Below are 5545 nucleotides of genomic sequence, written 5' to 3'. Positions count from 1 at the left end.
TTTTTTGAGACGGAGTCTCGCTCTGTCGCCCAGGCTGGAGTGCAGTGGCCGGATCTCGGATCTCAGCTCACTGCAAGCTCCGCCTCCCGGGTTTATGCCATTCTCCTGCCTCAGCCTCCCGAGTAGCTGGGACTACAGGCGCCCGCCACCTCGGCCGGCTAGTTTTTTTGTATTTTTTAGTAGAGACGGGGTTTCACCGTGTTAGCCAGGATGGTCTCGATCTCCTGACCTCGTGATCTGCCCGTCTCGGCCTTCCAAAGTGCTGGGATTACAGGCTTGAGCCACCGCGCCCGGCCTAAATGCCATTTTCTATAAAAAACAATATTAACAACCTTAATGAGATATAAATATTACTTTGAATATTCAGAGGTTCTTCATATTGAAACTAAAATCAATGGCATACACATAAATAAGTGAAATACTGTATCAGAGATTTGCTTCCAACTCCTCACATACCACTTGCCAAACAAATGTCCAAAAGAAACAACCTAATACAGCTTTTAAGTAACCAAATCTGACACTCTGGATGAAATGAGTCCGAAGTAGTTTGTCCTCCCTGAAATAGGGTAATGATAGCATAGTATTCCTGCCACCAAGGGCAAGAAAACTGTATTTCTCAATTGGACTTTTAATGATCAGATTCTTTCTACTCCACATGAACCTACAGTGTGAAGAAGCAGTACACAGACTACCAAATTCTTTACCCACTGCATAAAATAAATCATTTAGCGTATTTCCTTCTGTTTCAAACACATGCCATTTAAAACAGAAGTGTTTTTTTTTTTTTTTTTCTGTCCACTCTACATTCTCCCTTGGCACTTTCATCTTCTTACACAGATTCAACTAATACACCTATTTGTATTATTCACTAAACCCATGTTTAACATACGCCTTAGTCCTGACCTCTCTCCTGAACCACAAATCCACATTTCTAAAAGCCTTTGGACATTTCCAGCATTTGGCAAGTATATAAAAAGTCAACAAATCCAATACTGATCTCATTATGTACCTTCTTGCCTATATTTCTAGTAAGAGTACCACCATCAACATTGCTGACACTTAAAAAGTATAATCTTTGGCCGGGCACGGTGGCTCACACCTGTAATCCCAGCACTTTGGGAGGCTGAGGCGGGCGGATCACAAGGTCAAGAGATCGAGACCATCCTGGCCAACATGGTGAAACCCCATCTCTACTAAAAATACAAAATATTAGCTGGGCGTGGTGGCGAGCACCTGTAGTCCTAGCTACTTGGGAAGCTGAGGCAGGAGAATCACTTGAACCCAGGAGGCGGAGGTTGCAGTGAGCCAAGATCACACCACTGCACTTCAGCCTGGCAATAGAGCGAGACTCTGTCTCAAAAACGAAAGTGTAATCTTCACCTTCCATCTCCTCCAAATCTGCTCCAAAAATCCCCTCCTCCCCGCCACCCACCTACTACATTGAGGTCCTGCAGAGCCTGTGCTCTAATTCCGTTACCACTGCCCTTGCCCAGTATTAATACTATATTGAAAGTCAGCTTTCCACATCAAATCATTCTGCACACTACTCTATTAGACCTTAGTAACTTCTCACTACCTCCCAAATGTCCAAGTTTTGTCCCCAAATGTCGAACTTCTAAAAGCAGCACTTAAACATGCTCCACAATCCCACCCCAACTTAAAATTCAAACCTCATCTCTAATTCCCCAAATGAACAGTATATTCCAGGTAATCTGGTCCACTAACTTTTCTCCAAGTACACAATGAACTTTCCCACCTCCACACTTCCGCTCACATCATTCTCTTTATTTGAAAGGCCTTCTTCACCCACCTACTCCCAATCCATAAATCTTTGTCTTAGAAAAATCTCTTATTCTCTGTAACATTAAACTCAGGTTACCTGTTTATTGGGAAGCAACATGATGCAGGAGAAACACACAGGTTTTGGCACCAGACAGATCTGGATTCAAATTGGGGCTGTTACTTGCTAGCCACATAGCCCAGGCAAGTAACTTAACATATTTCAGCCTCACTGTCCTCATCATTAAGCTACTTACATATTGCTGTGAAGCTAAGAAAATGTTGTAAACAGCAACTAGCACTGAGTCTGTTCAGTAAATGCTCAATAAATAGTAGCTTCTGAGCTATCTCCACAAATTTCCATTACTCAAGCTAAAAATGAACCCTTTCTTCTTTTGTATAATTTACTCCAAACTTTACCTTAAACCACCCATATAAGTATTTACAAATGTTTATGTTGTAAATCTTTACACAAATCTCATATCCCCTTCTAGATTTCAAATTTCTAAAAACCAAAAATTTAATCTTTATATCCTAAAATGCCTAGTATAGCACTTTCCATTAAGCACTCAACACTCATTGCCAAAGTCCCAATTTAAAAAAAAATTTAGTATGCCTAAAGAATACAACTCAACTCTTCATGATTTCAGAAATTATTACCAAAACATGAAACTCACCCATTATGCCTGTACCTTTATTTGCTCCTTTACTGCCTAACATAGCTTGATGCACAGCAAATGCTCAGTATTTGTTGAATTGACTTGTATAATATAAAAATACAATCAGTATCTGATTTTCCCCACCTTTCTCTGCTCTTAAAACTCTTGAAATATTTCCCTTCAAAACACATTGTCATACCTGCAAATCTGTAACTACATCTAACTGAACTATTTTTCCAGATTCTCTCAATTCCAATATTCCAATCTTATGCTCTAAATAATTAAGTACTTCACATGTTGAATCTACAGTTTCTATCTAAATTTAAAAGTTGTGCAAATAGGCTGGGCATGGTGGCTCACAACTGTAACCCCAGCACTTTGGAAGGCCGAGATGGGAGGGTCACTTGAGCCCAGGAGTTCAAGACCAGCCTGGCAACATAGTGAAACCTCGGCTCTACCGAAAAAAAAAAAAAAAAAAAATTAGCCAGGTGTGGTGGTTGGTGCCCCTAGCCACTCTGTCTGAGACAGAAGGATTGCTTGAGTCCAGGAGTTGAAGGCTGCAGTGAGCTATGATGGTGCCATTGCGCTGCAGCCTGGGCAGCAGAATGAGGCTGTCTCGAAAAAGAAAAAAGAAAAGGAAAAAGAAAAGTTGTGCAGCTAATCTCTCCACAATTTTTTCCAAGGACTTTAAAAAGCATCTACTCTTTGCCTGTTCAAAATCAACAACCTTGAAATAAATTTTCCTTTGCATAGGATAGCTCACTGAACTTGTCACTTCGGTCTATTTTTCCTGATTCATGACACCACCTCCCCTTTCAGGGGTGGGAGGAAAGAGAATGACATAAGTACCCAAAAAATTACAGTATAAATCCTAATCTACACACAAGATGAGAGGTGCAGATAGTGTCACTGGTTTCAAGAAGGTGATTTGTGTATACTTTACGCTGCAAAAACAGTGGCCATCTGCTAATAGCAATAATCTGCGGTAACTGCATTCCTTTATAAAAAGTTTTTAAATCACCATTTATTGTGGAAAATCCGTATTTCCTACAAACCTTTCAGCAGTAAAGTTTATTACCTAAATTCTGTTCACCAAACCTACCTACATCACTTTCTCCCCTAGGAAATCCTCAGTTTATCCGAAGTAAACACTTCATGGAATAAGTTTAAACAAAACATCTCTGCCCACCTGTGTGAAACTCTGCATTGCAGCAACAATTTTAACAGTGTAAGGAATCTCTCAAGAAAATCCAAGAACAATTTTCTTTAAGAAAATGACAGCTCCAAATATGAAGGTAAACAAACTTTGGGAGAAAGGATATAATAATAGGCCGACTCTTTGCAATCAATTCGTACAGCCTCTGAATGAATTCATCATACAACTGTGACATCAGATAGCCAAAAGAATTAACAGTGTAGATAAGAGAACAGCATCTTTATTTTTTTTAATATGTCTGCAAAAAAAGGCGGGGGGGGCTGTCTAAACTACGGATTTTCCTTAAGCAAGTTGTTTTTTTTTTTTAAGTTTACTTCAACAACAGCTTCAGTGAGCTTTCAAGTGAGTAAAGATGATACAGAGCATGCTGGTGCCACAGCGACCTACGTATCCAGAACCGCTTCCGAGCCCAGTCCAAATCGATCCCGGACAACCCTGAAGCAAATCTGTATGAAAAGCCCTGCAAAAGATCCCTGGCATTTAGAGGCAGCGCCCCACCCTGGAGTGAAAAGACGACACCCCGGGGACCGGGTTAATTACTGAGCCCGGGACAGACCCCGAGGAGGCGAAACGTCGGGAATTGGAGCCCAAGATCGAGTCTCACGTCCAGCTACTACCCCAGGCCAGACACAGAATACCAAACTGGGGAGCGGCGAGGTTTGGGGGAGCACACATGAGGGGGTCGGACGGACGGAGGCCCAGCCCATCCCCACTCTCGAGTCCCAACAGCAACAACAGCTCTGGGAACCCCCTTACTGGCTCCGCCCCGCCCACCCCATGGACCCACAGCCCTCTTCTTCCCGTCCCGCTGGCTCGGAGTACTCCGCGGCGGTCGACAACCCCCTTCCCCGGACGCCGGCAGCCGAGCCCTCAGCCCGGATCCCGAAGCGGGTAGCAGGGGCACGAAAACGCCAGCCCTGACGCGGGCCCGCGGCCGTCCCAGTCCGTTTTCCTAGCCACTCACCGTCGGCCCAGGTGCTGAGAGGGAGCAGAGCGCGGGTCGGCGGGCGCGAACCCCCAGACTCCGACCCGGGCTGGAGCCCCTACTTGGAGCAGATCGAGTCTCAGCCGCTGTGCCTACAAGGCCTCTCTCCGGCCCGAATCCTGGAAAAGCACTTCCGGGGGAGCGGGGGAGGGAAGGGTTTTGGCACCGGAACTGCTCTCAGCCCGGAGCTGCCAGGGCCTCCAGGCGGGGCGGGGACTCTCTCGCCGGGCGCCCAGAAACCAGCCTTTGGGCTCCTAGCTAACCCTTTCCGCCCCGCGCCTCCTCGGTTCCCCGGCTGCTGCTGCACCCTTTGCTTTAACTGCTGTTCGAGTTATTTTACTCCGGCCGCCTAATTTTACAAATAAGGAAACCGAGGCTCTGAGAATGTAGGTGCAAGAATCCAGCGCATACACCCGGCCTCCCGACTCCCTTCAGTGTACTCTACGCTCCAATCTGCCTCCTTTAAAAAATAATAATAGTTAACATTTATTGAACGCTTACTACGTGGTAGGCACTGTATTAAGTCCCTTCGGGTGCATTGACTTATTTAATCATCCCCAAACTCCTTGGGGTTGGTGCTGTTATCTACATCTTGCAGGGGAGAAAAACGGTCAGATACCAAATCCAGTATCACAAACGTTGGCTGCTTGATTTTATTTTACTTCATGTGTGTATAAATCTCACCCACCCATAACAAGATTTTTAAATTATTTAAAGACAGGACTCAAACTATATTCCTAAATTTTGTCATCACTGACGACTTCAACAGAGGCTAGAGCTGGGGTTTAGGGGTTGGGGTGGAGATCTGGAGTCTTTTCGCTTGTCTCCTTTTATTTGCTTTTATTTTTTCACCCTGGCAAGTTATAAAATCATCTCTGTATTGTAGGGATCCAAAATGATAATGCA

At 44.3% G+C, this 5545-nt stretch overlaps 1 protein-coding gene across 7 annotated transcripts in view; it reads right to left on the bottom strand.

The window, feature by feature from the left end:
* The window catches only part of FRS2 (fibroblast growth factor receptor substrate 2), a 110884-nt gene extending 106084 nt beyond the window's left edge, over positions 1-4800 (bottom strand). For 4 of the 7 annotated variants that reach the window (XM_017894071.1, XM_017894068.1, XM_017894067.1 and 1 more), the window contains exon 1: positions 4619-4764. The gene's annotated coding sequence lies outside the window, so the exon portion shown is untranslated. Of the gene's footprint in view, positions 1-229; positions 1131-4618 lie in introns of those variants that run through there. The other 3 variants (XM_017894066.1, XM_017894065.1, XM_017894072.1) reach the window with 2 other exon arrangements.
* Between the last annotated feature and the right edge of the window lie 745 nt (positions 4801-5545).

This window comes from Rhinopithecus bieti, unplaced genomic scaffold (genome assembly GCF_001698545.2).
Source record: "Rhinopithecus bieti isolate Rb0 unplaced genomic scaffold, ASM169854v2 scaffold_25288, whole genome shotgun sequence".
Lineage (NCBI taxonomy): Eukaryota > Metazoa > Chordata > Mammalia > Primates > Cercopithecidae > Rhinopithecus > Rhinopithecus bieti.
The sequence above is the reverse complement of the archived record's forward strand: the minus strand, read 5'-3'. Positions and strand labels throughout refer to the sequence as shown.